We start from the raw sequence: 16,064 nt of genomic DNA on the forward strand, positions 1-16,064 counted from the left end.
AAGTACCCTTGCCCCCCCGCACAGGCGCGCACCTGTGGTCGTGAGCGTTGACCCTGTGCCAGTATGGAAACAGCGGCTGCGCCATGCATTTGAGGTATCACCACGAACGTCAGGTCAAGGAAAGTAATTATAGCTCTACACCTCCTCTGTAAATCTAAAATGGTAGCTTGTAAAGGCTTTTAAAGCATTGCCTATAGATATTAAAAATGTATGCAGTTTGTCGCCATTGCACGGGGCATGCGTAATTTTTAAGCATGTCATATTTATCTATTTACTCAGCATAGGATCATCTTTTATATCTTACCAAATAATTGGCCAATATATTGTGTTTTTGTGCATTAAAATGAAAAAAGTGTATATTTTTCAAAAACAATGCGTTTGAAAAATTGTTGTGTGAGTACTATGTGAGATAAAAAATTGCAGCACCCACCATTTTATTCAATAGGGTGTCTGCTCTGAAAAAAATATATAATGTTTGGGGGTTCAAATTAATTTCCTAGCAAAAATACTGATTTTTTTAATGTGAATAAAGAGTGTCAGAAGTTTTTGGAAAATTACAAAAAAAAATTTTACACAAAAAGTCACTTCCTGACTACCTATCACATTTTTGGAGGCACTGAAATGCCAGAATAGCACCAAACCCCCCTCAAATGACCCATTTTTGGAAATTAGACACCCTAAGGAATTTGATAAGAAGCATGGTGAGTATTTTGCAGATCTCGTTTTTTGCCACAAGTTTTTGGAAAATGAAGAAAGAAAACAAAAACATTTTTTTTTCTTTGTTTTTATATATTTCAAAACCTTGTGAGAAAAAATGAGATCTGCAAAATACTTGCCATGCCTCTTTTTAAATTCCTTTCGGTGTCTACTTTCCAAAAAGGGGTCACTTGGGGGGGGGTTGGTGCTAACCTGGCATTTCAGGGCCTTCGAAACTGTGATAGGTAGGGAGGAAGTGAAATTAGGAAATAAAGCCCTTTAAAAGACTGATGGTGCTTATTGGATTTTGGGGTCCTAGACTTTGCTGAAATGAAGAAGTTATGCACCTTCAGGCTTTCAAAGTGGTCATTGGATTTCAGGCTCCTGTATGTGGCTAGGCTCCCAAAAAGTCTCACACGTGGTATCCCCATACTCAGAAGTAGCAGAATGTATTTTGGGGTGTAATTCCACATGTACCCATGGCTTTTGTGAGCAATATATCATTTAAATGACAATTTTGTGTTTTTATCAGTTTTTGTCATTTTCCAAAAAGTTGTGGAAAAAATAAATCTTCCATGGACTCAATATGCCCCTCAGCAGATAGCTTAGGGTGTCTACTTTCCGAAAAGGGGCCATTTGGGTGTGTTTGTACTATCCTGGTATTTTAGCACCACAAGAAATGTGATGGGCAGTCAGAAAGTAAAAGCTGTATAAATTTCAAATTATCTATACCACAGTTTGTAGATGCTGTAACTTTCACACAAAGCAATCAATATACACTTATTGGGATTTTGTTACCAATAACATGTAGCAGAATACATTTTGACCTAAATTTATGACGAAATTTGAGTTTTTTGGATATTTTTTATGACGGAAATGAAAAAATATTGGTTTTTTTTCAAAATTTTGGGGATTTTTTTGTTTATAGCGCAAAAAATAAAAAGCGCACAGGTGATCAAATACCCAAATACCACCAAAATAAAGCTCTATTTGTGTGAAAGAAAGGACATAAATTTTGTTTGGGTGCAGCTTTGCATGACCACGCAATTGTCAGTTAAACCAATGCAGCGCTGTATAGCAAAAAATGGCATAAATTACAACATTATAACAGAATTATAACAGAATACATTTTGGCTTAAGTTTATGACTAACTTTGAGTTTACAATATATTTTTTTATAGCCGAAAGTAGAAAATATTTTTTTCAAAATTTTCGTGGTTTTTTTGTTTATAGCGCAAAACATAAAAAGCGCACAGGTGATAAAATACCACCAAAAGAAAGCTCTATTTGTGTAAAAAAAGAACATAAATGTAATTTATGTACAGCATTGCATGACTGTGAAATTATCAGTTGAAGTAGTGCAGCACCAAACAGCAAAAAAAGGCCTGGTCATTAAGGGGGGTAAAGCCTCAGGAGTGCAAGTGGTTAATGAAGGAAGAGACCACTTCAGCTTACTGTCTTCTGAATCAAAATTGTCCACTTGAATGGAGATTGCTGCAAATATATGTAAGTATGGGGGAGAAGAATGTGTGGGCAATGGGGAGAATTCACAGCTGAGATTGGAGAGAAGACTACAGCTATCACATGGTACAGGTCCACTGTGATTGGTCCCTGTACCATGTGATCACTGTGACCAATCACAGAGATCACAAAAGTACATGATTAATAGCTATGAATGAAAGTCATTGTGTACTACTAACATGTGATCTCTGTGATTAGTCACAGCAATCACATGGTACCTGGACTGGCCCAGTACAATGATCTGCCTTCTGCTGTGTCCAGCGGATACAGCGAGTGACAGATTGTGCTGCTGCATGACTCATAGGACACACACAAGGTGTGCTCCTGGAGGATGTCATATGATGGCCACCCAGGATTTTTTTTACATGTGAAAAACGTATCTTCAGCACTCCACTCTTAGCCATGCTTGCTGTGTTTATTAATTATCAACAAAATGACTGCATACAGCAATGTCTCCACCTGGGGACCAACCTTCCTTGATGCATTGATAACTATAACTATACTATAACACAGGAAGAATAGCTAAGAGTGGAGTGCAGCTGATACATTTTTTCATATTTGTGATAGGGAGTGGAGATAGACTACAATGGCCAGTGTTGTCTTATATGAATTGGAGGATGGCGAGTGCATTTATAAATGTATTTTCCTGCAGCAACTAGTCCAACAGTTCTTTTCCAGATGCATTTAATCATCTCAGAAACAATTCATAAAACAGAAGTACAGAGAAGGCAGATGACAGGGTACTTAGAATATTCATGCAATTTTCAGAAACCTTCAGAGGACCCACTTTCTCCTGTCACAACTTAACCAAAAGAACCTTTCCTAATATACACATCCTCCCAATTCAGTAGAATGACATGCACTCTGATTGGCCATTTTTAGTAGCCCCTTTGATCTTCTGGGTGACAGATAATGCCTTTTGGCCTTGGACAGCTGCAGTCAAATTCTAAGATTGTCCAGATATTTCCTAAACTACATTCTTTCACTATTAGATAAACAAGTTACCCTTTGAAGAATGCTATTTACCATACTTAATACCCCTTTTCATGTTATTAGATATTAGATGCTGGCCAAGTCCTTCCAAGTCTGACTGAGCTATCTGCATTTTATCACCTTTGCAAGTTTGCAAATTACCTCCTTTGAAATGTAACAAGTTGGCCCTGGAGTGCCAAGGTGATATTGCATAAAATGAACATAACAAAGAGTCCTTGGCCACCCTCTTTTGTTGTGTAAAGTACATCTAGCCCAGTCATATACTGGCCTGGTCAATAACCTGAGAATACACCATATATATATATATATATATATATATATATATATATCAAATTACAATATCCTACATTCCCCCACTTGAATTGGTTCTATTCAGAATTTATTTACGGCCGATCAAACTACTCACAGCTTCTTGGTTCTTACGATTGATGCCAGCTCTAGGCTTTTCTTAATTCCTTGGATTTTTCTTAATTGCCTTTTCCCACAACAATATAAACCAAACAGTAAACACACTAATATAAACTGAATAGTCACAAAAATCATGGAAAGAATTCTCAATAATGGGTGTGTAAAGGAGTTATTAGGTATGCTCCACCAGGGCTCCTGAAATGCTTTTGAAATTTTGTTAGAACGTTTTCTTTTACCAGTTCTTGTAACTCTATAAGTTTCCTACTATCCCTCTTAAATGATGTATGTACAGGAGAGATCATAGATTCCCAGTTGCCAAGATCAGTTTCTGCAATGTCCACAGATACTTGATTCATCTGAATATTTGCTCAAATGTCCTCATTTCCAATTGTCAACGGTCCATCTGTGAGGTTCACACACTGACTTTGTCTCTGCCAAGTAAATGAAGGAACCACTAATGCTCAGACCTATGAGTCATCTCCATGAATTATTCTTTTCCAAGCCGATTTCATATTTCTGCAGTTGAACCAGGCAGTTCCCAGAATGTGTAGCAGCACAGCCATCAACATACTCCAGCTGCACAAAAGAACAGGAACAATGCCAGGCTTGGCCACGTCTGGTGCAGCAGTTTGGGTCCATGGTTTTCCATACTTGGTTCTCCTTAATGATCAGTCTGCTTTGTGGTAGCAGTTGTTTCAGCACGTTAGTGCCATTTGTAACCTCCACCTCACCATGGATAATAATCTTATACACGGGTAAGGGTGTTGTTGACCATGTAGGGATGTCAACGGTTAGAGGTATTTCCTGCTTCCTGATGTGATATTTATTGCAAAGATTTTTCAGGCTCCTTATTTTAGCAAGAGCAAGGTTTTTACAGGTCACACCACTGTCCTTAATCAGACTGAATAATAAAGTCAAGTTCATTATCCTTGGCCATTCTCCTTGTTTAATTTCTTGAAGTCCTTGGCTCAGGTGTTCATTCAGCAAGTTCAATATAATACAAAATATGATAGATTTGGACACATATATTGTTTTTTAGTGTTTTATTCAGTGCACTCACCGACATTTGAATGTTCTGAAAATCTGCTGCCATGGTGTGAATGTTCTCAATGTCAATTTTAATTTCAGCTAGAGTGTTAAAATCCACTCTTCCCCCTTTAAGCAGTATCTGCTGTAATACACTCACAACATTTTGTTCTCTTATATTTAAACTCTCTGGCCCTGATTTACTAATGTGCCTAGACACATTTTCGTGGGATAAAGTCTACTTTTCAATAGAGTCCATCTACCTTTAGACGGCAAAGACATTTGCTAAAGAGAGTCTAACAAGTAGACTCGAAAGCGAATTTACTAACTAGGCACAATCCAGGAATCTGTCTAAGAAAGCAGACGTGCTAGAACCACGTCTACCACAACGAAAAATCACTGCAGAAACATGTTCACATTGAAATTTGCTTTCCCAAATATCTGGACTTCACTTTAAACAATATATTACATTTCAAAAATGTTTTCAATGGGTAAAAAATGGTTTTTAAGGGAATTCATGACAGTCAAGAACTAGATGCTTTTCCAACATGCAGAACACAATTTAGCCATCTGCTGTGGGCGCTTTCTTTTTAGACAATAATAAATCTCTATGTGGAGTACTCTGCAAGTCGGCACTCAATCATGTCTACTGTGTTTAACAAACAGCACTATTTGTAGCTAGGCATATCTTTATGAATTCTAATTTTATTTTCTTAGTTCTATTGATTCTGTTTTTGTTTCTTATTCTTTATTTCTGTAATGGTTTTCTGTAATCGTGGGGTCACATGCGTGATGTCCCTGGGTGGCCCCGCCCCCATACATATTTCAGAGCTGTCAACCCAGCCAGCAGCAGAGGGCTGAATGCCATCCTCGGGAATGGAACCTTTTTTTTTTTTGAGAAAAAAAAAGGTTCCGTTCCCGACTGTGGCATCCAGCCCTCTGCTGTGAGCTGGGATGACGGCTCTTAAATATGTAAGGGGCGGGGCCACCCAGGGACATCATCCGAGTGACCCCACCCCATGTGACATCATTAATGTCGCATGGGGTGGGGTCACATGCGTGATGTCCCTGGGTGGCCCTGCCCCTTACATATTTAAGAGCTGTCAACTCAACTCACAGCAGAGGGCTGGATGCCATCGTCCGGAACGGAACTTTTTTTTTTTTCTTTTTTCAGGTCGCCGGTGGCTTACATCATGATTGACGTTGGATCTACTTCAGGGGACATTCTTTTAGATTTTTCTTTTAATAAAGGACTTGTCAAAGACCGTGTCCTGTCTTTTTTTACACTACACTTTGTTTTTTGTGAATGAGTAGCGGTACCATGTACCCCATACCCATTCACATAGGGGGCGCTGGGATCTGGAGGCTCCCTTGTTAGAGGGGGCTTCCAGATTCCAATAAGTCCCCCACCTGCAGACCCCCACAACCACCGGCCAGGGCTGTAGGGAAAAGGCCCTTGTCCCCATTAACATGGGATCTATACCAGACCCGATCTCTACAAGACCCGAAGGGCTTGGTATGGATGGGAGGGGGGACCCCTCGCCTTTTTATATTTATTATGGTGTTGGTTTTTAAATGTAATTCTGGCTGTTTTTTTTTTTTTCTTTACTATAGCTCAGAAATTCAGTTGTCACTTTCCCCCAGCTAAAATGAAAGTTTTCTGAGGCGGCCAGAGTAGGAGATAGCTAGAGAGATTGAGGTAGAGACATCCAGGGGATGAGAGATACTCTGGAGCATTTGGTCATTTGATGGCAGGTGGGGGGCGGAGCCTGACTATGGCGGCGGAGAGCTCGTGGTAGGAGCTCCCGCACAAGGCTCCTCCGACCGATCCCCCCCTTTGGACCTTAAAACTCCCCCCTTGAAGATGGAGCCCTAGAAGGTAGAGACCTACTTCGACCGGGCGGGCTCACTTGGCTCCCTTGGCTGAGCGGCTTCCCGCGGGAAGGGTGTTGGGAGTGGAGACCAGCGGAGAGAGGCGGGGATGCTGAGCCTGGACGCTGAGCCTGGTTGCCAGGAAACAAGGAGGCGTGGCCGGGACATGTGACCGGACGCAGTGCATTCCTGGGAGGCAAGGAAGCCGGCCGCCCGGCCGGAGGCTGACAGGGAGCAGGAGAGATTCCGCCCTGTAGGATGCCCAGCCACTCCTGGAGCCCTGGCAGGGGGTCAATGGTGAGCCTGCCCAACAAAGAAGAAGAACGTGGAGGAAAGTTCTGGAGGGTCCCCCTGAGAGGAAGAGAGCTGACCTACCGAAGGAGCTGGAGGATGGAGCCTGGAGCCGTCTCACGAGAAGCGCAGGAAGGGTGAGTGAGTCTGGCGGTGGCCCCAAACATAAAAACGGTATAGAGCCAGAGGAAAGCAGGGAGAGAGAGAAAAGGGGGGGACCCCCAGAGAATATAAATAAGGAGAAGAACGCAAGGTGCAGGCAAAGGCATATAGAAAGGTGGGAAGATAGAGCTGGGATTTCTATCTCTACACCTTATTAGTTTATACAAGTACAAGTTTATGAGAGATGCAGAAGAAATGAAAAATAAAAGTGCAAAAGGAACCGGGCCTAAAGGGACCCAAACGGGGACAATTAAAAAGTATACATCCCAGGGAAATGTGACCCCAGAAAGGCCCCAGAGCAGAAATGACAAAGGAGAGTCTGATTTAAGTATGCAAAATAGTCCTAAACAATCAATGGAATTGGATATCAGTAGTCAACAAATATCAGAGATAGAAAAAGATCTACAAATCCCAAATAAAAAAGAGGTGACAGAAATGTTTAAAGATCTGGAGAGAACAATAAAGCAAGAAATGGTAAATATTCGGAATGACCCGGGGCAGTTGTTGCTAAGAGTGGAAGAAACGGAGCAGAAAGTTAAAAATCAGACCCAGATTATTTCCGAATTAGAGAAGAAGATAATCAATATGGAAAAAGCTCAGGAAGAATTGCAGTACAAGGTGGAAATTCAAGAGAATAGAGAAAGAAGGAGAAATATAAGGATAAGAGGGGTACCGCAAAGATTAAAAGAAGAAATATTGGAAGAGATGGTTTGCAAAATACTGAACTTTATAATGGGAAACTCTGAAATGGAAAGGACTAATATAGAAGGAATCTCTAGAAATGGGAAACTCCAGGGGAATTATGAGACGGACAGGTCGAGAGACATACTTGTTAAATTTTATGAACTGCAGCAAAGGGAAAGAATTTGGAGGAAAACTAAGGGAAAACCAGTAATAAAGTATGGAGAAATGGATATCCAAATATATGCGGACTTGTCATCAGAGACTCTCCGGAGGAGGAGAGTTCTGAGGCCTTTGCTGGAGCAGATGAAAAAACAGAAGGTGCAATATAGATGGGGGGTTCCGGAGTGTTTAATAGGATGGAAAAACGGAATAACAGCCCATTTGAGGTTCCCAGAGGACTTGAGAAATTTTTGCGATAGACTTGAAATGCAGAAAATTGAAATTAATGGTTGGGAAGAAGAATCTGGGGGAAATAGATCAAAAAGGGGGGAGGGGTGGAGATGGGTGGGGAGGGGGAGGAGGGGAGGGAGAGTGAAGGGGAGAAAAGTCTTTTTTTTTTTTTCTCTCTCTCCTTGCTCCCAATCCATCGCCTTTTCCTCCCTTGTCCCTCTAGCTTAACTCCTTTTTCCTTCTTTAGAAGTATAAGTAGAAAGGGGGTCAAGGGGGGGATCCGGAGGGAGGGGAGGCTGTCCATAGGAGGAGTGAAGCCCTAAAGATTAAGTCAAAGGTGGATGCTACCTTCACAAATGATGGTTAGGCAAAGTGAAGGCCTAAAAAGAGGGGGGAGGAGGGGGGGGAGGTGGTGAGAGAGGGGAGGGAGAGGAAAGGGATTGAGGGGAGTATTGAGAGAGGGGGGGAGGGATAAGGGGAGAGAAAAGTGTAGTGGGATAAAAATGCTCCATAGGAATAAGAAAGAGGAAGGGAAGGAGGAAGAAGGAGAAAGTAGGAAAAGAGTAAGATGGAAGAAATCCAATATATAACCTACAATATAAAAGGATTAAGCTGTCCAGGAAAGAGATTTAGGTTATTTAACCACTTGCCTACCAGGCACTTATACCCCCTTCCTTACCAGGCCAATTTTCAGCTTTCAGCGCTGCCGCACTTTGATTGACAATTGCGCGGTCATGCAACATTGTACCCATATGAAATTGTGATCATTTTTTTCTCACAAATAGAGCTTTCTTTTGGTGGTATTTAATTGCCACTGGGCACTTTACTTTTTGCGCTATAAATAAAAAAAGTGCAAAAAATTTGAAAAAAAAAATTTTTCTTTGTTTCTATTATAAAATTTTTCAAACAGGTATTTTTTCTCCTTCACTGATGTGCGTTGATGAGGCAGCACTGATGGGCACTGATAGGCAGCACTAAAGGGCACTGATAGGCAGTACTAATGAGGTGGCACGGATAGGCGACACTGATAGACAGCACTAATGAGGTGGAACGGATAGGCGGCACTAATATGCAGCACTGATAGGCGGCACTGATAGGTGACACTGATGATGGGTACTGATAGACGGCACTGACTGGCATCACTGCTGGGCACTGACTGGCGGCACTGACTGGCACAACCCCTGGGCACTGACTGGCAGCACTGCTGGGCTGCACTGGTGGGTGGGCACAGGTGGGTGGCACTGGTGGGCACAGGTGGGTGGCACTTCTGGGCACAGGTAGGTGGCACTTCTGGGCACAGGTGTGTGACACTGCAGAGTGGCACAGGTGGGTGCACTGCTGGGCACAGGTGGGTGATCTGCTGGGCACAGGTGGGCGGAGCTAGTGGGCGCACTGCTGGGCACAGGTGGGCGGAACTTGCGGGTGGCACTGCTGGGCACCGATCATCCGGGCACTGATCATCAGTGTCCTGATGATCGGTGCCGATCCCCGCTGTGACAACTGCCGGTTCTCGGCAGTACTTTCCTCACGATCTGACTGCGTGAGGAAAGTGCAGCCGAGAACCGGCACTTGCATTTCCCTGTGATCAGCGTGTCATTGGACACCGCTGATCACGTGGTAAAAGGCCGCTGGGATCGGCCTTTTACCACATCACGTGATCAGCTGCGTCCGTAGGACAGATTGAGGACTAGATATTTTCCAACATGGTTTTATGCGGATTCACCAACTAAACGAGCAAAAGGAGTTGCTATAGGTTTCGCAAAGAATATAAGGTTCGAGGTGGAGGAGAGATTAACAGATCTGGAGGGAAGGTTTTTATTTTTGAGAGGTAAATTACAGGGAATTGAGTGTACAATAGCAAACATATACAGTCCAAATAAGAGGCCGGAGAGGTTTATGAAAGAAGTGTTGAAGAGATTGATGGATTTCAAAAGGGGGTGTATGATAGTAGCGGGAGACTTTAACATCTGTATGGACCCGCGGATGGACACCACTTCCTCTGTGAGGAGGGAGGAAAGCAAATCCTTGAGAATGTTAAAGAAATTGCTGCATGAGTGTCAGCTGGTGGACATCTGGAGAATTAGGAATATGAAGGAGAGAGATAATACTTTCTTTTCGCATGTTCATGAGACTTATTCTAGACTAGAATACATATTAGTAGAACATCAAATGACAGAGTTGGTGGTAGAAGTAAAAATTGAAGGAAGCACCCTGTCGGATCATGCCCCAGTTGCAATGAAGTTAAGATGGGGTAGAGAAGGGAGAGAAGGTTATGTATGGCGGTTGAATGAGGCACTTCTCATGGAGGAAGAGATTGGTCAAAGAATTGAGAGGGAAATTGAATGGTCTTTTGAAGAGAATGAAACAGAGGATGTGTCGGTTGCAATGGTGTGGGAAGCACATAAAGCTTACATCAGAGGTCTACTCATTGCAATGGGGGCAAAAAAGAAAGGAGAGAAAAGATAAATAGATTATTAAATGAAATATATGATCTTGAACAGGTGCATAAAAGGGAAAGATCTAAGGAGATAATGCAGATGTTAATAAAGAAGAACTAGAGAATGTAATGGAGGAGGAAAAAAGAAGAGTCTTTAATAAAATAACAAGTGAAAGGTATAGATGGGGAGATAGGCCGGGAAAGTATTTAATGAGAACTTTAAGAAAGAAGAAAAATAGAAATTATATTGAGAAAATAAGAAATCCCAAGGGGGAATTTGTACACTCAACCAAGGATATTGCTAGAATATTTAAAGAGTATTATAATGAGCTGTATAATATCATACCTCAGGATACGTTTAAGAAATTGGAAATAGAAAATAGAGGGAAAAGAAAGACATACCTAGAGGAAGCAGGCCTACCGAAATTAAGAGAAACACAACTGAACTCTTTAGAGGCAGAAATAACTTCAGAGGAAATAAAAAATAGCGTTAAAAAGCATGGTGGGAGGGAAAAGCCCGGGTCCGGATGGATATACGGCCAAATACTATAAAAAATATAAAGAGTTTTTAATACCTAAAATGAAGATTTACATGAACGCCTTGGGGAACGGGATGGAGATAAGGGGAGAGTCTTTACAGGCGAATATAGTATTGATACAGAAGGAAGATAAAGACCCCTCGCAATGTGCGAGTTATCGTCCAATAGCGCTGCTGAATGTAGACACTAAAATACATGCAAAGGTTCTGGCAAATAGATTGAAAGAGCTGATGCCGGAGTGGATACATGGAGACCAGGTGGGGTTTGTCTCGGGAAGAGAGGGTAGAGATAATGCTTTGAGATCACTGTTGCTTATACAGGAGGGCAAAAAAGGGAAAACCCCAATGATACTGATGTCGATAGATGCTGAGAAGGCATTCGACAGAGTGAGTTGGGGTTTTATGATGGACACTTTGGAAGCGTTAGGAATGGGAGATAGAATGAGAGGGTGAATTGGAGAGTTATACAGAGGGCCTACCGCTACCATAATGGTAAATGGAGGAAGATCAGAGTATTTTAAGATGTCAAATGGTACAAGACAGGGATGTCCATTGTCTCCATTGTTATATGTGTTATCACTGGAGCCTTTATTGTCCATGATTAGGAAGAACATAGACATAAAAGGAATAAAGATAGGTGATAGAGAACACAAGGTAGTGGCTTATGCGGACGACCTGATGTTTTATGTTGGAAACCCTAGAACATCACTTCCAAATTTAATGAAAGCATTGAGGGAGTACGGAGACCTGTCGAACCTGAAAATTAACCCGACAAAGACCGAAATCTTAAACATAAATCTCAAAAATAGCAAAAAAGAAAAACTACAAGAGGAATTCCCTTTCCTTTGGAGAGATAAAGAATTAAAATATCTAGGAATAAAACTATCAGCCTCAAATAAGAACCTTTATGAAGCCAATTATATAACGTTATTAAATGAAATTAAGGAGGAGTTGAGAGTGGGAAATGGAAACCCATCGTGGATAGGTAGCATAAACTTGATAAAGATGGTAATTGTCCCCAAAGTATTATATAAATTTCAAATGATCCCAATCAAACTCCCAGAGGCATATTTTAAAAAACTGAGGAAAATGATAAAATGTATATGGAGGAATAAAAAGCCTAGAATAGGTTATGAAACGTTGACTAGAAGTAAAGAAAAAGGAGGATTGGGGGTACCAGACTTTAGGAGATATTACAAAGCGGGGATTATCGCAAGAATCTTCGACTGGACTCATAATCCGGAGAAAAGTTGGGTTAAAATTGAGAAAGCACTGAGTGAAATAAGTTTAAGTAATAGTATTTGGGTACCTGCACAATGTAGAGAATTAGAGGAGAGCACAAGCACGTACACTCTTAATGTTCAAAAAAAATGGGATTTATTACACAGACAAAAGGGGTGGGTTTTTAATTCACAATTAATACCACTTAGGAACACAAAATATTTCATCCCGGGTAAAGATAGCATAGCAGGGAAATGGATTATAAAACAGGAGGCGCAATTGACAGATATAATGGTAGGAGAGGAAATTGGGTCATATAAGGATATGGAGGAAAGAAAGGGTGAAGTTTTTAATAAGATGGATAGATTAAGATATTACCAACTGAAGAATTTTTTTGAAAGCCTTCCAAAGAACTAGAAAAGACTGGAATCCATTTGAGAGAATATTTGAGTCACGGGGAAATGGTAGACACGGAATGGCAAAAATACACAAGATATTAATGGAACTTGACACAGACACAAAATTAATGCACATAGAGAAATGGGAAAGAGATATGGGGAGAAAAATAGAGGAGGAGGAGAAGAAGAAAATGTTTACATTAATTCACGAACATATTAGTATGAGAGAAGTAGAAATACATTATAAGTGTTTGAATAAATGGCACATTACCCCCAACCTGGAGCACAAGATGAATACAGAAATTTCACAGATGTGTTGGAGAGGTGGGCACATGGTATCATATAAGAAAAATTAATAATAGCGCCTATGGTCAAAATTATATAACTTACTAATAGTGTACCAGCTGCAAAAAAATCACCATATATAAAAAGTGTACCAATAAATAAATAATTTGCGCTAGTAAATGTGTATAAATATATAAATATATATAAAGAAATCATCAAATCATAAGTCCAGAAAAAAATACGTAGGGCGGAGCTTGATTGATGTGACGTCATTACGTTTTTGGCTGCCAGCTACTGCGCATGTGCTGAGTAGCCAGGCTCGTTTATGTGATTGCTGTTATGCTGTTGATGCTGGTGTCGGCTGGGACACCTCTTGAGTAAGTGCAATGAGTACCTAATAAAGGAATTGGTTTTTATAATATTGCACCATGAAGTCTTTCTGTTTCTCTCGAGTGCTTGGCATTTCCCCCCATGGATACGTTTGAAGGTGGTCCTTTATCTATTGGAGAAGTGGATTTTCGATTAACTACAAAGTTTTTCATCCTGTTATTTCGATCGATGAGGATCAGTGTGTTGCAGAGTTTCCGTTTCTGAAGATATATTTATGGATGATCTGCCATTATATTATCAAGGTTTTTTGGTGAAATTTTTCATATTTAGACACTTTTTTTGCACAAAAGTTTTTTGCACTTAAAAGTTTTTTTATATATTTTTTTGTGGTATTGGCATATATATTTTTTTCTGGACTTATGATTTGATGATTTCTTTATATATATTTATATATTTATACACATTTACTAGCGCAAATTATTTATTTATTGGTACACTTTTTATATATGGTGATTTTTTGCAGCTGGTACACTATTAGTAAGTTATATAATTTTGACCATAGGCGCTATTATTAATTTTTCTTATTTTTAGTAATTTCTCTTTTTAGAGGGATTTTATAATTGGCAGCCATGGATATTTTTGGATATATGGAAAAAAGAAAAGTTGATCTTAGTGAAGTTTTCAATCCCATGGGTATTTCAAATAGTATGAATTTAGAAGAAAATTTCAAAAGTTTAAAATATCTTTTGGAGAAGCAAATTAAAATATGGTGGGATGTGAATACTTTGGAACTCTATCTAAAAGAGAAAATTACTCCCAGGAGGCTGAGATGGGATATACCTGCCAATGATGGGATGGATGATAGAGAATTAGTAGATGAGTGGTTTCAGTTTTTTAACTATTGTGAAAGTAGTTTATTGGAATTAATTATAAAAAGGCGACAGGTTAAATTGAGGAAAGTAGACTTTAAAATTAAAGAGCTGAAGGATGTGATGTTACCTTTTGCAGATACCAATGATTATAAAGATCGATCAAAGAATTTACAGGATCATATTGTTAAAGTCGATAAGGATACTAAAAACAAAAAGGTTAAAAAATATAAAAGAGACACTGAAGATTATAGGAATAATAGAGTGTATAAATGGCAAGATAAGATCACTACAGATGGGTGTGACTCCCAACTTTCTACACCTGAAAAAATTATTATACCTAATTTAAAATCCCCAACGGTTAATCAAACCACTATATCTCCTCCTAAACAAAAAGTGACATTTCAGAATTCTGGCAATAGAACACCTGAAAATGTTCATGATAAATTACCTCATCAATATGAATATAGTGGTAGACCTTCAAGAGGTTTTTCCAACTATAGAGGTCAAGGTGGATATAGGGGTAATGGATATAGGAGAGGAGGTTATCAAAACCAAAATTTTTTTCCATCGAGGGGGGGTTTTTCATACCATCACCGGGGGTGGAATATGGCACCAAGGGGTTACAGACCACAGGAGAAAGATTGGAGAGAACAAGGGAATTATGGCAGAGAAGAGGGAACAAGAAATACAGAGGCAAAAGAGGAGGAAGGAGACAAAAAGAGAATAATAGGGGCAGGAATCTATAACTTGAGTGATGTTATTTTTTCTGAAAGAGAAATTAAAGTTTTGGACCTTGGCTTGAAATATATACCTAGGACGAATTTAAATAAATTCAATGTTTTTATTGATTTGCAAAAATTTGTGAGAAAACTTAATATTAAAATTTTTTTTGAATTGAATAAATCTCAAGGAAACAATCCTACTTCATCTTCTCATGGTTTTCAAAATAGTGGTTTAAAAAATGCTTCTACTTTTAACCCTAAGATTTCTGGTAATGCTTTTCTGGAGGTATTTAAAAATATGGTAGAAAATGAGATTAAGAGTATTAATGTTAAAAATTCGTACTGTATTCCACCAGATATAAAATTGGGTATTGAGGATCTTGAAAAGAGAAAGAATATAGTAATTAGAAGTGCTGATAAAGGGGGAAGTATTGTTGTTTTAAATAAGAATGACTATGAAAAAGAAATGGAGAGATTATTACAATCTGAAGATACATATAAAATTTTGCAAAACAATCCCACTAAGAAACTTAAATTACTACTTAAGTGTATTATCAACAAAGGAAAAGAGTTGGGGGTATTAACTGAAAAAGAAGCAAAATATTTATTGATTAAACATCCGAAAATACCTACTATATACTATTTACCAAAAATACACAAAAATAAGGAGAACCCACCGGGGAGACCCATTGTGAGTGGGATAAATTCTTTATTTGCAAGAGTTGGTGAATATGTTGATACTTTTCTGAAAAACATTGTTATGACAAATAGGGCTTTTCTGAGAGATGGTGGACATCTTATTAACATCCTTAAAGAATTACATAATGTTGATAATTGTATGTTGGTTACTATAGATGTAGAATCTTTATATACTAACATCGATCAAAATGATGGAATTAATGCGGTAAAATGGGCCCTTAAACATAAATCACTCCTGAAAAGATCGCAGAGGAAATTTGTTGTTGAATTACTTGAATTTGCGATGAATAACAATTTCTTTTGGTACAACAATACTTTTTTTCAGCAATGTAAGGGTGTTGCCATGGGAGCTAAGTATGCTCCCAGTGTGGCAAATCTGGTAATGGATAAATGGGAGGAAGAAAGTATTTTCAATAAATGGCCAGAGATGGCGCTATACAAGAGGTATATTGATGACATTATAATGGTATGGGATGGATCCAGAGAAAAGCTCGATTCCTTTATGGAATATATTAATATG

General features: G+C 39.4%; 1 pseudogene; it reads right to left on the bottom strand.

Annotated features, from left to right (window-relative positions):
- Positions 1-3,611: 3,611 nt before the first annotated feature.
- LOC149463214 (uncharacterized) lies at positions 3,612-6,973 on the bottom strand (annotated as a pseudogene).
- Between the last annotated feature and the right edge of the window lie 9,091 nt (positions 6,974-16,064).

This window comes from Staurois parvus, unplaced genomic scaffold, assembly GCF_062004578.1.
Source record: "Staurois parvus isolate SC_StPar_1 unplaced genomic scaffold, SC_StPar_1.0 ptg000156l, whole genome shotgun sequence".
Classification (NCBI taxonomy): domain Eukaryota; kingdom Metazoa; phylum Chordata; class Amphibia; order Anura; family Ranidae; genus Staurois; species Staurois parvus.